Here is an 18,861-nt window from a genome sequence, read left to right as displayed (position 1 = left end):
TACGTGAAAGCAGAAAGCCTAAATGCCCCACTCCAAGAAAGGCAGCTGGTTTTCCACTGAACTCCGAGACTCTAGACGCACCTGCAGACAACTTGAAAAACTGTGGAGGAACTCCAAAACCCCGACTGACCTCGACAACTTCCAAACAGCTACCGCGGCCCACCACAAGCTCTTCAGACTCTCCAAGAAGAAAGCACTGCAGGACAGAATCCCCACCATCGCTCACAACACCAAGGAACTCTTTGGCATCATTTAAGAGTTTGGCCAACCCAACAGCGAGTCCACAGACATCACTCCCTCCCAGGACCTCTGCGACAGACCCAGCGCTCTCTTCCATCACAAAATCAAGACCATCTATGACAACTTCGACGAAAACAACCCCCAAGACGAACACCCCCTCCCACCGCTCCCAGCAGTACGCAGCCGACAAATGACAGCTCGACCGCCCTCAGCAACGAAGACACTGAGGATAATGAAGACCACCCACTCCGGGGCCCCCATAGAGCCCCGCCCCCACCACATCTACCGCAAAGCCGCAGACATCATTGCCCCCCACAGCTTCACGTATCATCAACGGCTCCTTCGAGACCGCCTCCTTCCCCGACGACTGGAAACACGCCGAGATCAACCCTCTCCTTAAAAAATCTTCAGTGGACCCCACCGACCTCAGGAATTTCAGACCGATCCCCCTACTCCCTTATCCGGTCAAAGACATGGAAGAGGCACATGGAAGAGGCCATCAACGGCCAACTCGCCGACTTAATCGAAGAAAACAACATCCTCGACTCCTCCCAGTCAGGCTTCAGAAAGAACTACAGCACCAAAACCACACTCCTCGCAGCAACAGAAGACATCTGTGCCCACCTTGACAGAGGCCCTCATCCTTCTTGACCTCTCCACAGCCTACGACACTGTCTCTCACCGCACCCTAGCCTGCAGAATCCACAACGCAGGAATCTGGAACAAGGCCCTCGACTGGATCCTCTCTTTCCTCTCCGGCAGAACGCAACGAGACAGACTCCCTCCATTCCTCTCAGAACCGACTCCAACCACCTGCGGAGTCCCACAAGGATCCTCCATCAGCCCGACCCTGTTCAACATCTACATGGCCCCGCTCACATCCATCGTCAGAGCACACGGACTCAACATCACATTGTACGCAGATGACACCCAACTCGTCCTCTCCCTATCCAACAAACCCAACATCACCAAACGCAACTTTCAAGACGGAATGGGAGCAGTCGCCAGATCGATGAAGAACAGCTGCCTTCAACTCAACATGGACAAAACCGAGGTACTCATCATGGGTCCTTACCCTGATGCCTGGAACGACACTTGGTGGTCCCCCGCCCTCGGAGACCCCCCAACCCCACGGACCACACACGCAACCTCAGAATCATCCTGGACTCCGAACTGAAAATGGACCGCCAGGTCAATGCCATCACCTCCTCCTGCTACCACACCCTCTGCCTACTTCGAAAGACCTTCAAGTGGATCCCCCCCAAACACAGGAAAACTGTCACACATGTCCTCATCAGTAGCAGACTGGACTACTGCGACGCACTCTACACCGTGATCAACAAGAACCTCACCCGCAAACTCCAGAACGTCCAGAACGCTGCCGGCAGACTAGACCTCAACCTACCACGCCACTGTCACATCAGCCAACACCTATGGACCCTATACTTGCTCCCCGTCAAGAAGAGAATCACCTTCAAGCTTCTCACTCACACACAAGGCCCTCCACAACACCGGACCTGCCAACCTGAATCACCACCACCTCGAGTTCCACACTCCCCAACGCTCTCTCCGCTCGGCACAGCTCTCCCTAGCAACGGTACCTTGGGTTAAGAAATGCAGAACAGAAGGGTGCTCCTTCTCCCTCTTCGTGGCCAAGGCATGGAACTCCCTCCCTCTCCACCTCCGACAGACTTCACCGCTCCCTAAGTTCCTAAAGGACCTTAAGACCTGGCTCTTCGATGGAACTCAGTGAACCTCCAGATTCTGTGGTACGCCCCCCTGCCCCAGCGCCTTGAGACCCATTCCAGGTGAGTAGCTTTCACTATAGAAACCCTGATTAAAAGCTTGTCTCAGAGGCGTTGCAACCACACTGGGGTCTGGCTCATTAAAGCCTGTCTTCAGCATATAAGATATGGAAGAGTGCGTGACCCCTGAATTTTGGTAGATAACATTTATTGAATCAAGATCTCTGGAGAGGCACGAAATATAGATGTCAAAAAGCAGAGACGCAAGAACACACCTCTGCTTCAGCTCGACTGTGGTGTAGATCTTGCTAATAAGTTTTGTACCATCTCCTATTTTCACACGCAGCCAAGTGATAGTATGTAAAAGCTGAATGGCATTCAGTAGTGTTGGCGGAATCCCAGTTGTTGTTATTTTTTTCCAGAGAAGGCCACGTGACACCCTATCAAATCAGCCTTAAAGTTGATGAAGCGACCTATAAATGGATTTGCTGCTGATCGCTTTCTCCATGCAGAGCGGCTAAGTTAGTTGAGGTGTCCAGCCCTCTCCACACTGAGAAATTTCCAAAGGACCCCTTTTATGTCCCCTTTTGGAAGGTGCAGCCACAGCACTCCAGACAGATTACTTAGAGGGAGACTGGTTGAAGTATAACTGGTGGTCTTCCTTGTGAATGATTGTTTTTCCAGAGAAATTTGCCGTCCTTGGCCCGTAAGCTTGGGGTATAAACACATTGCTTTTTAACTTGAGAATTTGAGATCTCTGCAAAGAGCCATCTTTGAGCAGTCAGACTTTCTGCAGGAAATAACTGTGCTGTTCCTGCTTCAAGGACCCATTAACAAAAAGTCAGTTGGGCAGCAGCTGCTAGAGGGAATGCCCTATTACTTACCGGTAATCCTTATTACTCCTGGTCCTGTTGTCCTTGTCCCATTCCTTACAAAATGGAGATGACCATCTCCACACTGTGAAATTCCTAGGCCTACTTCAACAACAAGACTAGAACATCATTATATTAATGATAGTAGTGACACTGGGAATAGAAAAATACAAAATTGTTTATAGTTGGGTAAATTCATTAAATCTTAAATTCTTAAAATTTTAATTTTTTAAAGCATCATGTGCATTAAGTTACAGAAAAAAAGCTATATACATAACATACTAACTAAATATCATACATCCATTCACACAATCTCACTCTACTCTTGTATACATATTGACTGCATAATACATTGATTGAGTGTCTAACCAAAGACATTACAGTACATAATGATAATTCAAATTATATAATCTCATGGATTAGTATAATTGTAGGGTGGTTTCCAAGATGTCTCAACGCATGTTTTGGCAGAAACCTGGCTTCCATAGGAGACCCACCTTCAATAGATTTTTTCTGTATAAACAAAATATTGTGTCACCATAAAAAAATAAATCCTTTCGTGTCACTACTATATTTACAATCTAACATATGTACATAATTATACAATTTATACTGTGTCAACATTATAGAGCCAGGGAAAAGAGTAAAAAAGGAGAAAAAAGAGAATGACTAAACAAAAGAATGTATCAGTGTATAACTGATGACAAAGTACATCAGCAAGATAAAGGAAAAAACCTTATGGCAAGGAAATGAAAAAAACAACTAAAATAAAAATGCAAAGGCCCATGTACCAGAGATGTGAGGTGAACAATGAGAGACCCATGCAGTGGATAGCAAGAGAAAATGGCAGAACTGTCTTACCAAATAAGAATATCACAGTATGTCTGACAAAGAGTCTTACTGACGGAAATCGTAGCCTTAATATAAACACGTCCTATTTGATGTATGGAATCCTATAAAAAAAATAACATTATCATAAATACAAAGTAGGTCTATGGATGGTAGATTTCATATACGTGGGGTGGGCACGGTATCAAAGACGCAACCGTGATTACAGGTTGACTAAAAGAGACATACAAACCTGTAACCCACAAGTCACAATATTAGATGAAAATGTATAGGAAGGAACCAACTATGTATAAAGGTTCTTGGTGTAGTGGGTATGATTACTTACATAAGACTTGAAGAGAAATGTGGTGATTAAATAAAACACAGGGCAAAACCTAATGAAAATGTAAGATTCTTTATATCCAGGTCTTGTATATATCTTAAAGAACGAAAAAGAACTGATGTCAAGGGCCTAAGACGATGACTGTTTATACAAAAGTAAAAACCGGAAATTTGAATAGACCGGAAATATTACCTTAATAAAACTCATTTGTAGACACGGAGGGCGAGCTGTGGTACCCTTCGGTGGTTTGAATAAATAGAGTCTGTGAACGAAGGAACACAGAAACATGTGACAATTAGGGTGCTGGTGATAATAGTGGGTTAAACAAAAAAGGAAAAACGGTCTGCCTGCATATCCCAAGTAGTGTAACAATGGGCAAGTTATCCGTGACTCAAAAAATGCTAGAAAAAGACTGGCGTGTAACTTATCTGCCCTAAATAGCGATAGCGGCTCGTGTGAATTAATAATTAAGAATATGATATACGACACATAATAGTAATCAAAAAGAAAAAAGGGGGGTTAAATGTGGCGTCAGAAAGAAAAGTTTAGCCATACACATTAGAATTTTGGTAGAAAACTTTTGTTCTTTATATTCATAATGAAAGAGCTTTTTGAAAAGTGAACACAATCTCACAATTACATAATACACAAAATAACAATCTTAGCACATAATTCTAAAAAGTGTCCCAGTGAAAAAAGTAATATCAACCTAAACAAATGAAAGTGACATAAGGTGCAACATAGAAAAGGTTTCAATTATTCATTACAAAGGCGATCATAAAAAATGAAAGAATATAATTGTCAACACTTAATCATCGTAAGTGTCAAAGAATGATTCGCCTTTCTCGTCAACGGCGTTTCGACCCTGTTATAGATAAAGGGTCTCGTCAGGACAGTCTAATATAGGGACACCTAAGAAATAAAAATAAAAAATACCATCAGGGTAAAATGCTCTTTTTTTCAAAAAATGGTAATGGAGCATTAGTGTTTAATCTCTCTACCTGGTCGGCAAAGATATTGCCTAACATAGATATATGTAGTATCACCGTGCTCGATGTGAAACAAAATTACTCACAGGGGCCCGGCAGGGTACTATAAATGTAAGGATAGAAAAATTATTAGTACTAAAGGATGGATTATAAGGATACACGTTATTGACAGTGCACACACTTGTCACTTACCCCTGTGAGGAGAGACTCACGAGGAAACAATTGCCCAATCGTTGCTTATCCTATGTTTGTTGAATGATAGGTAAAGCTTAGCGTAAAAGTCAATTTGATGGCGGGAAGCTGAAGGACGGAACACACATACGCGAACTCCGTGATAGCTGTCGCTTTTTCCGAGGAATTCAGTAGGCTGTAACAGAGTGTAGAAGAAAGGGGAGGGAGAGCACCTCATGTAAAAGGTTTTCCTAATATCCATTGAAAACAATTAATAGGGATAAAGGAAACCATCCGTACCTCTCTCGAAATCTTACGGGTGTATAAGTCTACCGCATTACGCTACAACAGGAGAACGGCGTTCAATCTGTCTAGGCCAAAATGGGTTTTGGAGTACCCTGTCCCTAGTAATCCAGGGGAAAGGTTACCACCCTTTCTGGTAACCTGTGCGAACCGCGAGACTGAGGGGACCCAAGGCACAGATGTGCCAGACCTCCTGGAGCCCTGGTTGGGATGGGGAGGCAAAAGAGCCCTCATCGGGACTTCCAGGGCAACCTGGCCATCTGGTCACCCCATTGGAAAATATTGCGCGTGACCAGTTTGCCGAGGGGGAAGGCCTACCAGAAGGCTGGGCCCAAAGGTCGCCAATCTGCCCGCCCGAGCCTTTGCAGGAGGGCTCCCGCCTGCCCTTTGGAGGGATTGGGGGCTCTGCTTCCCGGGGCCTCAGACACCCCGGCTGGGCCTCGTGCCCGGGACTGCAGACGGGGGTCCCAAAAGCAGGAGGTAGGCATCCCCGGGCCCTGTAGGCCAGCACACGCAGGGGAGGCCCACCCAAGGCCCGCATCCCAGGCACCCTGCCACATGGCAGGCCTGAGGACGGAGCCCGGTGATGAGAGGGCACCCTCCACCCCATGGCCACCAAGGTCCCCTGCCGGAGCTCCTAAACCAAGTCGAGCTGGGGAACGCCCGTTGGGCCCCGGACCCATGCCGGAGTGGAGGACGAACCCCAGTGTAGGGAGTGCCCAGCCAGAGCTCTCGGTCTGGGTGCCCCAGGGAGGACCACCAGGCCCCGATGGAGCCCGCTCTGGGCACTTTACCATGCGGCGGGCTGGAGGACGGAGCCCTGGACGTGGGGGTGGTTTTGTCCGGCCCAAGCCCATCTGGTCGCCGGCTGAGAGCCCCCAGCCCACGAGGGGTTCTGGCATACCCAGACCCGAGTAATCCGAAGGAAGGGTACCGCCTTTTCTGGTAACCCGTGCGCACCGCGAGACTGAGGGGACCCAAGGCAAGGATGCGCCCGACCTCCTGGAGCCCTGGCTGGACTTCCAAGGCAGCCCAGCCTCTGGTCGCCCCATTGAAAAACATTGCGCGCGACCAGTGTGCCGAGGGGTAAGGCGCAACCAGATAGCCAGGCCCGAAGGATGCCAATCTACCCGCCCAAGCCTTCGCGGGATGGCTCCTGCCTGCCTGGCTTGGGGGCTCTGCTTCCCGGGGGCTCAGAGACCCCAGCTGGGACTCAGGCCCGGGGCTGTGGACTGGGGTCCCCAACGGACCTCTGACCCGAGGTGCCCCAGGCACCTTGACAGGCGTGCGAAGCAGGAGGGAGGCCTGCCCTGGCCCAATGGACCCCCGTCCTGGGTCCACGGCGGAGCAGGGGGACGGAGCCCAGTCCCCTGGGCCCGGCCGGAGGTCCCAGGCTGGCATGTGCAGGAGAGGATTCCCCAAGGCCCGAGTCCCGGGCACCCTGCCACGCGGCAGGCCCGAGGACTGGGGTTAGGTGGGCACCCTCAACCCCAGGGCCTCCAAGGGCCCCTACCGGAGCCCCTCAACCCAAGCCAAGCTGGGGAATTGCCAACGGGCCCTGGGCCCATGGTGGAGCGGAGGTCGGAACCCAGCGTAGGGAGTGCCCGGCCAGAGCTCTCGGGCCCAGACGCCCAAGGGAGGACCGCCTGGGCCCGATGGAGCCCATCCCAGGCACTTTGCCACGCGGCAGGCCAGAGGACGGAGCACCGGACAATGGGGAAGGTTTTTGCCTGGCCCTAGCCCATCTGGCCGCCGGCTGAGAGCCCCCAGCCTGCAAGGGGTTTCGGCGTACCCTGTCCCAAGTAATCCGGAGGAAGGGTACCCCCTTTTCTGGTAACCCGTGCGCACTGCAAGACTGAGGGGACCCAAGGCATAGACGCGCCCGACCTCCTGGATCCCTGGCTGGGATCAGGGAGGCAAACAAGCCCTCATTGGGATTTCCAGGGCAGCCTGGCCATCTGGTCGCCCTACTGGAAAGCACTGTGCGCGACCAGATGGCCGAGGGGGAAGGCGCGACCAGATGGCCGGGCCCGAAGGATGCCAATCTGCCTGTCCCGAGCCTTCGCGGGAGGGTTCCCGCCTGGCCTTTGGAGGGCTCATCGGCTCTGCTTCCCGGGGGCTCATCGGAGCCCTTAGCTGGGTCTCGGGCACGGGGCTGCGAGGGGGGCCCTGACGGAACTCTGACCCGGGGCCCGCAGGCACCTTGACATGCAGGCGAAGCAGGGAGGCCTGCCCTGACCCGATGGACACCAGTGACGGGCACCAAGACCCTCGGCTGGCCACAGGACATGGGCTTCCGCACCCCAGTGCCTGCCGGAGCCTAGGCCCCGGAACTGGTCCCCGCTTCTGAACCCAGCCATGCCGGGAAGGGGGGAAGCATCCCCGGGCACCAGGGACCCCCGTCCCAGGCTGCATCCCCGGGCACCAGGGACCCCCGTCCCAGGTAGACGGACCCTTGGCAGGCCGCAGGACGGGGACTCCCACACCCCAGGCCCTGCCCGAAGCCCAGGCCCCGGGCCCGGTCGCTGCTTCTCAACCCAGCCAGGCCGGGAGGGATCTGGGAGCCTGCCTGGGCATGAGGGACCCCCGTCTTGGGCACACGGCCCCTTTGCTGGCCGCAGGACATGGGCTCCTGTTCCATGGAGTTTTTCATAACTCCACGGAACTACGCCAACTCTGCCCAGGGTTAATAATAACACAGAGTGGTCTGATATTCAAGCTGGAAGAAAAACACTGAGGCCGTGAGGCAAACTTTCAGTACAGTGCATGCTAAAAAGTTGAAGTATGTAACTTGTTAAAGCAACAGTGTTTTTTTATACAGCATCTGAACTCTTGACCTGACAGATAACTTTTTAATTCATTTTTCCACCCCTTTATGCGGTTAATAGGCTATGTCAGGTAAAATACAACATTGCTTTCAGTCAGGACCTGCAATGTAGTCTTACTTCATTAAAGCAGGAAAATACAGTAAAAGCTATCCTGTCTTGCTGACCATGTAGGTGACCAGTTTATGGACATTAAGGTGTTTACCTCCACCAACAGACTGACTGGTGATAATAGTGGGTTAAACAAAAAAGGAAAGCTTTCTTGTTTTCATTTTCTGTATTCTATGGAGAAGGATGGCAGATGCTCTGATGTCACCTCCCCAATGCGCCAACTTTGGGTTGAGCCTGTTACTGCTCGCACTAACAAGGGAGGCAACAGTATTTTATCGTCTGATGCCGTTGAGCCTGCCTATATTCTACCTCCGGGTGGTGATGATGACCTGTGGGGAGCTGTGGGGTGGAGATAGGGAGGGAGCCGCTGAGTAGGGGAGGGGGGCAGGGTGAAGAGCACACATCTGGAAGTTGGTTTATGCTACTATTGTTAGTTTTGAGTTTTTGTTATTTGTTTTTATCTATAACATCTGTGCACTTGCCCGAACTGAATGACCCGCAAAAACTGCGCAAAACGCCAATGGAACCACATCAATAATGTATGATGGCTGTTATCTTTGTTGAACATGTACTGTCTGTCGAGGTTTAGCTTGCAGCTGAGTTTACAATGCTATCAATATGTATATCTGATATATCGCTACTCAACTGTAATATCTCTTTGACGTTGATGGATGGTTCGGTGTATGGTCAACTTTATACGATGTATGTTGTCTTTCACGACGATGTAATCTTTAAAATTAATAAAACAGATTTAAACAAAAATTAGTGAATCAGCCAATCCCGTGCATCCTGATGACCTCACAACCAGGAAGTGGCCTGACACATTCTGTTACACTAAGCCTGAAGCTGTGGGAGAGGCAGGGAACAGAACCAAAAACCCAGGAGCTGCACAGCAACCACCTTGCAGACACCCAAAACAATCATGGACACACAGGAGAAGGGAAAGGAGGCCGGAGTGAGGAAGAGAAAACACAAATTTAGTGAGAGGGAGTTGGAGGAACTAATTGAGGAGGTGGTGAAGGATCACGACCAGCTCTTCGGCAAAAAATCCTTGCACGTTCCAGAATCACAAAAAAGAAAAATATGGCTTGTGATCCAGGAAATAATCAATTCAATTGGCGTCACCCGGTGCTCGATAGACGAACTTAAGAAGCGCTGGTATGACCTACGCAAACGTGCCAAGGAGAGGGTGGCTGACAGGCTCAAACAAGCCAAGCAGACAGGTGGCGGGACATTTACTGCGCCTGTACCAACTCCCTTGGAACAATTGGTGGAGTCCACCCTCCAGCCGGAGAGCATCAGTGTCATCGTAGACGCGGACAGCTCAGCCAGAGGAGCCAACAGACAAGGTAAGATGCATGCACAGCATGCTGTGCCCCCCCCCAACCCCAAGGACCCAGTATGAATCCCACTCCAGTCCATGATTTTCCAAAAACCGGCAATGAATCGTGGAAGATGTAGTCCCAATTAATACCTAGCATAACAGTTAGTCCACTGACCCTGAGAGAGGGACCGATTTTCCCATATAACAAATACCCTGGGACATCCCTACCACTCAGCCAGCATGAAACCCCTGTGTAGGACCTTCTGTTCAATATGTAGGCCTCTTTGTTAAATTGACCCTAGCTCTGCCATTTTTCTGTATAAAAGGCAAGGCTGAAGGCAGTTCTGATCCAAATCATATCCAGCTCCTCTCTCTGTGAGGCCTCCTGCACCAAACTAAAGAGCCCCCACCCTACTCGTGTACGAAGTTCACTGTCTCAAAGTTCGACATCCCCCTGTTCTTTTGACATGCAGCAGACTGCATCCTAGGCCGGTACATACTTTTAGGGAAGTTGCCACCGCAGATGTGTCAAGCTGAGGCGAGAATGTGACAACGGACGTGAAGATTTATATATATATATATATATATATATATATATATATATATATATATATACACAGAATCCCTTTACAATACACATTTTTCTGCTTGCCCATCCAATTTACGACAAGCGCCTTGCCTGAGATATGAACTTTTACCTAACTCACGTACCACAGTTACTGGAAAGGGCGTCACCATGTATGGTAAAATATGAGAACCATACCATAAGTGACGAGGTAGACGTGGCGTGCGATGACGATACGGTAGGCACTTCTAACTGCCTTAAAGAGTATAAGAAGGGAGACCACAGAGACATCATTGGACTACCCCACCCACCTGTTAGTAGATGGCAGGCAGGCGTGGGTGCTTCCCAAGAGCTCTTGTTTTTTGTTTTTAAGATACAATTTAACTTGCCAATATATTTGCTGTATATGCTATGTATGCTATTTTGCTATGCTATTTTGTCCCTAAATTGGTGTTTTCTTATTGAGCATTTCATACTTATATTACATTTACAAAGCTGCTTTCTTTTAGGTTTTAGGTAGGTACGTGAGTATTCTCAGTACTTTAGATCAAGTGTGTTTTGCATTCTGGGAACATTTTCCTTGGTGTAACTTATGTTTTTCATAATGCATTTATAGATTTGTCTTTGAGGTTTTCTGAAGTGTCTCTCTCCAAACAAGTTCAATGCCTTCTGATTCATGCAAGGTCACTATATTTGTACTTTGTATTTTTATGCCTTTTTCTTGAAGTTTCTTGAAGTTGCATCTTCTTAATAAAGTTGTTGGGCTTTCAGCCTCAGTTTCCATGGCTCACATATCTGTTTCCTTCATTTTTAGAGCGAGCGTTCCCAGACACCCCGGCTCAAATGAAGGTGCCCCTTTTGTCCCTAACTCACTCCCTCGATCACTCTGTGAAGGCTCCAAGAGCTCTGTGCTCAGCCCCCTGCCCTCTTGACCCTTAAAAAAGCTCCCTCCAACAATCCCAAATGCATGTCACACACCTCAGTAAATAAGCAAGCGGGGACAGTCAGTTTGATTGGCAGTCATGACATTTATAGAATCGCTAATGCTGCTAGACATGTGAGTAAATGGACATTCTGTATCCACAGGCGACCCACCGCGCCAGGCTGCAGAAGGGGAGACAGAGGAGGCACCCAGGGAGCCCAACACCCAGGATAAGGAGGCCCTGTCACCTGCTGAGGTCACACCACCACCACCACCGAGAGCCAGGAGGTATACAGTGGGTAGCCTCCAGGAGATGGAGGGATCAGAGGAGGAGAGCATGGGAGCCCAACAGTCCATGCAGGAAGAGGCTGAACAGACACCAGGAACACAGTCCCCCTTGGAGCCTGGCAACACAGGTGCCCAACGACGCCGACCAAGGGCACACAGTCCTGATGCAAAGGGAGAGGAGTCCAGTGTTTTTGCAGGTCTGGAGGGGAAGATGTTGAAGGTGCAGTGGCTGCAAAGTAAAACAATGCGGTCAATGCAACGCCAGATGGTGGCCATTAACAAAAACATGCGGGACATGAAGGAGGGCATATACTGCCTTAACAACACAGTGGCTGAGGGCATGCGGTACATGGCAGAAGCTGTAAGACTGTTGTGCAGCAAAATGGACAACAAACGTGAGGCAAAGCGCAGGGACAGACAGAGAATGGATGAGTACACAAAGGCAGTGAACTGGCTATGCACTGCCACCTCAGTCCTTAGCAGGCGCTCGGTGGCCATGCTGTTAGAGATGGCCCACTGCAGTCGTGACATCGCAAGGGGGTTGGTCACAGTCACAAGTGCCTTGGAAGTGCTCCAGACAACACAAATCGCTGCCACAGGATTGGGGGATGGGGGGGAAAGTGAGGAGGCAACAAGCCGCAGCAGTATCACTCCCCCAATACAAGAGTCCAGGAGGCGCAGTGGAAGGCACTGTGAGGCCTTCATGGTGTGGCGGTGTGCTGTCCTATTGCCTGACTGAAGGTCACTAAAACACCGTACAACAATTGCAGTTACTCGCTTTGTCTCATTACTTACTCAGAAATAGTTGTGTTTGATCTCAGCCCGTCTGTGGCTCCCATATGGTGCTGCTGCAACAGCTGCAACACTGTACTGTGGACAATCCTCACCCCGTCCTCTGATTTAGTGAGTTCCACAGGTGTTCCCTTCTTTGTGGCCAGGTTATGCAGCATGACACATGTAGCTATTATTTTTCAGAAGATCAGAGGCCTTTACTGCCATGCACCTCCACTTTTGTGGAGGCAGCGGAACCTGCTTTTCAGGAGTCCAAATGTACGCTCCACCACTTTCCGTGTAGATTTATGGGCAACATTAAATCTCCTTTCACTTGCAGAAGATGGGTTGAGGTATGGAGTCAGGATAAATGCACGCACCGCATATGCGCTATCACCTAAGTGTTAAAGGAAGAAAGATTATTCACAGTCAGCAATGGATACATGAAAGGTATACATCAAGGTGTATCACATAGATTTACCTAGCAGGTATCCTTCTCCAAATTCACCCCCAGCAAGACAGGTGTAGATCCCACTGTTCCTGAAGATGTAGGAATCATGCGTGCTCCCAGGAAATTTAGCAAAGATGTTGGTAATGATGTGAGGCGCATCACATATGACCCCTACGTTGATTGAATGAGTTGATTTGCGGTTACGATAGATGTACTCAGTAGCAGAGGGGGGGTAGATTGGTATATGTGTCCCGTCAGTGCACCCTATTACATGTGGGAACTGGGCCTTCTGATAAAAGTCCATCTTAGTCTTATGCAGTTCCGCCTGTGTGCTGGGGAACCGGATGTAGTGGTGCATTCTTTGCATCATGGCATCCTGGAATGTGTTGAAAAAGCATGATAGGCAACTCTGTGAGACACCACCATCCATTGGTATTACCCCTTGGTAACTGCCGGATGCTAGTAGGTGCAGGCAACAGAGGACTTGTACATGTGGAGGTATTGCGTGCGCCCTTGATATCTGGTGCTCCAGGATTTGGTGCAGGTCACGTATCAGGTCTAGGATGGTGGTGGGGTGAAGCCTGTATCTCTCATGGATTTCTGCCTCTGTGAGTTGGAATAGTGTGATGCGCAATCTGTATACGCGTTCCTGTCATCTCCAGATCCTCAGTGCTGCAGCTTGCATCCGCATCCACCTTGCAATGAGATAGAGGGCCGCCATTGTGTTCACGCAGATGCATTCTGGGGCTGTTTATATGCAGTGCACCTGGTTACCACCTGCTTTGAGTCAGTGTTAATTTGCGACTCCAAATTAGCGATTTTTCAAGTAATCTGTATTTGAGATTTTATGTTCATTGGTTTGCGACTTGATTTTGCGATTACTTATTTAGCGACTCACAAAATAGTGAGTCGGTGTGGCATATTCGCTAAATAAATAATCGCTAATTGTTTTCCTTTATTTTTAGCGATTCTTTATTTAGCGATTCAGTATTTCTGTCCCTACATGTCGCATGGCTGAATTGCGATCGCAAACGTGGAAATTCTGCAAATTTCTGCGTTTGCGATCGGTATTTGGCTTCCTACATCTGGCCCTAAGTTGTTACTTGAATACAGTGGGTGACTGCCCGATTTACCACAGATTAGAAATGTGAAATAATTGAACTGCTTCTTGTGCTGCCCGGCCATTCGAAGACCTGAGGTTCAGATTATTTATTTCCTGCCAGACATGTGCTGCTAACGAGTTTTTATCTGCATGTCAAAATTTATAGCACATTTTGAAATAGGAGCATCTGATAACCCAGAAATGCTTGATCAGTCCAAATTCCACACATAGCTGGGCCAGTGAAGTGAAGGGTAATTTGGTAGCCAATACACAGTCTTGTATACTTTAGCCAGCAATTAGCCTAGCTGCCAGGAAGCTTCATCCAAAATGATTTTGCAACCATACGTTACTGACAGAAGGAGTTGAAGGAGTTTGGCTGACATTGCCTTCTGCAGTGGCCATATAATTGTGTTATTAAGTGTCCTTGATAGAGTCATGAATCCTGCCATCAGGGTAACAGCCTTGTGTTTCATTGCTTCCAGGTGGGGCTAAAAAAAGAGCCCCTTCTGTCAAATATTACCCCTAGATATTTATATTGCGTTTCACATGAAACCTGTGTGCCGTTGATGAACCAGGAGCAATTTGTTCTTGTTTATTTCATTATTATTTTTTATTCACTATGTTAGTTTTCTTAAGATTGATTTCCAATATTTTCCCTGAAAGCAGAAAGCCTAAATGCCCCACTCCAAGAAAGGCAGCTGGTTTTCCACTGAACTCCGAGACTCAAGGCGCACCTGCAGACAACTTGAAAAACTGTGGAGGAACTCCAAAACCCCGACTGACCTCGACAACTTCCAAACAGCTACCGCGGCCCACCGCAAGCTCTTCAGACTCTCCAAGAAGAAAGCACTGCAGGACATAATCCCCACCATTGCTCACAACACCAAGGAACCCTTTGGCATCATTTAAGAGTTTGGCCAACCCAACAGCGAGTCCACAGACATCACTCCCTCCCAGGACCTCTGCGACAGACTCAGCGCTTTCTTCCATCACAAAATCAAGACCATCTATGACAACTTCGACGAAAACAACCCGCAAGACGAACACCCCCTCCCGCGCTCCCAGCAGTACGCAGCCGACAAATGACAGCTCGACCGCCCTCAGCAACGAAGACACTGAGGATAATGAAGACCACCCACTCCGGGGCCCCCATAGTCCCCCGCCCCCACCACATCTACCGCAAAGCCGCAGACATCATCGCCCCCCACAGCTTCAACGTATCATCAACGGCTCCTTCGAGACCGCCTCCTTCCCCGACGACTGGAAACACGCCGAGATCAACCCTCTCCTTAAAAGATCCTCAGTGGACCCCACCGACCTCAGGAATTTCAGACCGATCCCCCTACTCCCTTATCCGGTCAAAGTCATGGAAGAGGCCATCAACAGCCAACTCGCCGACTTCATCGAAGAAAACAACATCCTCGACTCCTCCCAATCAGGCTTCAGAAAGAACTACAGCACTGAAACTACACTCCTCGCAGCAACAGAAGACATCTGTGCCCACCTTGACAGAGGCCCTCATCCTTCTTGACCTCTCCACAGCCTACGACACTGTCTCTCACCGCACCCTAGCCTGCAGACTCCACAACGCAGGAATCCGGAACAAGGCCCTCGACTGGATCCTCTCTTTCCTCTCCGGCAGAACGCAACGAGACAGACTCCCTCCATTCCTCTCAGAACCGACTCCAACCACCTGCGGAGTCCCACAAGGATCCTCCATCAGCCTGACCCTGTTCAACATCTACATGGCCCTGATTGCATCCATCGTCAGAGCACACGGACTCAACATCACATTGTACGCAGATGACACCCAACTCGTCCTCTCCCTATCCCACAAACCCAACATCACCAAACGCAACTTTCAAGACGGAATGGGAGCAGTTGCCAGATCGATGAAGAACAGCTGCCTTCAACTCAACATGGACAAAACCGAGGTACTCATCATGGGCCCTTACCCTGATGCCTGGAACGACACTTGGTGGCCCCCCGCCCTCGGAGACCCCCCAACCCCACGGACCACACACGCAACCTCAGAATCATCCTGGACTCCGAACTGAAAATGGACCGCCAGGTCAATGCCATCACCTCCTCCTGCTACCACACCCTCTGCACATGTCCTCATCAGTAGCAGACTGGACTACTGCGACGCACTCTACACCGTGATCAACATGAACCTCACCCGCAAACTCCAGAAATTCCAGAACGCTGCCGGTAGACTAGACCTCAACCTACCGCGCCACTGTCACATCAGCCAACACCTATGGACCCTACACTTGCTCCCCGTCAAGAAGAGAATCACCTTCAAGCTTCTCACTCACACACAAGGGTCTACACAACACCGGACCTGCCAACCTGAATCACCACCACCTCGAGTTCCACGCTCCCCAACACTCTCTCCGCTCGGCCCAGCTCTCCCTAACAACGGTACCTTGGGTTAAGAAATGCAGAACAGAAGGGCGCTCCTTCTCCCTCTTCGTGGCCAAGGCATGGAACTCCCTCCCTCTCCACCTCCGACAGATTTCACCGCTCCCTACGTTCCTAAAGGACCTTAAGACCTGGCTCTTCGATGGAACTCAGTGAACCTCCAGATTCTGTGGTACGCCCCCCTGCCCCAGCGCCTTGAGACCCATTCCAGGTGAGTAGCTTTCACTATAGAAACCCTGATTAAAAGCTTGTCTCAGAGGCATTGCAACCACACTGGGGTCTGGCTCATTAAAGCCTGTCTTCAGCATATAAGATATGGAAGAGTGCGTGACCCCTGAATTTCGGTAGATAACATTTATTGAATCAAGATCTCTGGAGAGGCACGAAATATAGATGTCAAAAAGCAGAGACGCAAGAACACACCTCTGCTTCAGCTCGACTGTGGTGTAGATCTTGCTAATAAGTTTTGTACCATCTCCTATTTTCACACGCAGCCAAGTGATAGTATGTAAAAGTTGAATGGCATTCAGTAGTGTTGGCGGAATCCCAGTTGTTGTTATTTTTTTCCAGAGAAGGCCACGTGACGCCCTATCAAATCCAGCCTTAAAGTTGATGAAGCGACCTATAAATGGATTTGCTGCTGATCGCTTTCTCCATGCAGAGCGGCTAAGTTAGTTGAGGTGTCCAGCCCTCTCCACACTGAGAAATTTCCAAAGGACCCCTTTTATGTCCCCTTTTGGAAGGTGCAGCCACAGCACTCCACACAGGTTACTTGGAGGGAGACTGGTTGCAGTATAACTGGTGGTCTTCCTTGTGAATGATTGTTTTTAACTTGAGAATTTGAGATCTCTGCAAAGAGCCATCATTGAGCAGTCAGACTTTCTGGAGGAAATAACTGTGCTTTCCTGCTTCAAGGACCCATTAACAAAAAGTCAGTTGGGCAGCAGCTGCTAGAGGGAATGCCCTATTACTTACCGGTAATCCTTAGTTCGAGGCATGTGGGCTGCTGAATTCATATCTGTGCATAGATCGCCGCCTAGTGTTGGGTCCGGATGTTTGCACGTTGTTGTCCTGGAAGAGTCTTCGAAGTATCCTGGGATAGGTGACTCCTCCCCTGGACTACAGTGCGCATGGGCATCCTCTCCATCCTCAGATTGTTTTTTTCCGCCATTGGGTTCGAATGTGCTATCTTGACTCAAGTTAGGAAAATCTTTTTTCAGGCCAAAAGGCCTTAGTTCGCGTCGGTACTGTTCTCGATCGGTATCGATAGTATCTTTGTTAGTTTACTAACTTCCAGAACAAACTTTCGCATCTTACCCGACCGTCGATTCGACATCAACGATGGAATCGAGGACACCATTCAAGAGGTGTCCGGTATGCAATGCGAAATATCCCCACGTCGACGTCCATCCGGTGTGCAACAAATGCCTTTCACCGGATCACGACGAATCTACATGCATGGCCTGTGCCAGATTTCGATCCAAGAAGACTCTACGGAATCGACGAGCGGCGAGACTCGAGCCGCAGCAAGCGGCACCGGCCCCGGCCGACATCTTCAACGCCGAGACCGAAGATGTCGAAGAAGTGGAGAACCTACCCTCCAGTCCCGTTTCCGAACATGACTCCGGATCGGAAGACGTCGACGAAACACTCTTTCGCAGAGATGAAGACGACACCGAGGTAGGAGACTACAATGAGGCCTTAGGGGCCGAAGAGAGTAGCTCCGGTGACGAGCAAGGCCTACCCGTTCAGACTGAAGAAAGCCCAGTGCAACAGTCTATGGCTCCGGTCGAGGGATCGCCTTCGGGCCTTACCCAAGACCTATCCCGCAGTTCTTCGGCCCCGCCCTCGGGCCCGGCCTCGGACATTCAGCGGCAGCCATTAATGCCCAAAACGGCTGGTTTCCCTTCTTCGAAACCGAAACCGAAAGCTGTTTTGGTTCAATTGAAACCGAAACCGAAAGTGGCGCTGGTCGGATCGAGGCCCTCCACACCTTCGACGCCAGCAAAACACATCGGCACCGAGCGCACCAAACGAGACTTCGGTGCCGAACTCGAAGCGGCCGACGTCGGAGTCGACATAAGGAAGAAGGCCTTCGGTACCACCAAACCTGCTCGGCTCCCGGCTCCGACGCAATCGACTCCGACCCCAAAGGTCAAACAGCCTGCTGCGTCTCACACCGCTTCCACGGCAACACCAAAGCCACACTCGTCGAAGAAGTCGACGGCCATTCCCGCCCCTCGACTCGATGACCCACCGGCACCGAAAAAATCCACGACCGCCTCGACAGAACCGGTCGGTGCAAAAGAATCGAGGGCGCTCCAGACGCGACCCATTGCTGCGCAAAGCACCAAAAAGAAAATGGTCCTCCAGGACACGTCGGGCTCCGAACCAATTAAAGCTCCAGCAGCCTCTTCGGCACCAGCCAACATTACTTTTGGCCTGCCACCATCCACGGCCCCGAAACTGTTCCAAATCAGGACACGGGTGACCCATACCACGATCACGCCTGCCTAACGCTCTGCGGAGACGTCTCCATCGCATCTAATCGACGCCGACACCGGCAGAATGATTATCCACAAAAGGA

The sequence above is a fragment of the Triturus cristatus genome, chromosome 4_2, assembly GCF_964204655.1.
Source record: "Triturus cristatus chromosome 4_2, aTriCri1.1, whole genome shotgun sequence".
NCBI classification, from domain to species: domain Eukaryota; kingdom Metazoa; phylum Chordata; class Amphibia; order Caudata; family Salamandridae; genus Triturus; species Triturus cristatus.
The sequence above is the reverse complement of the archived record's forward strand: the minus strand, read 5'-3'. Positions refer to the sequence as shown.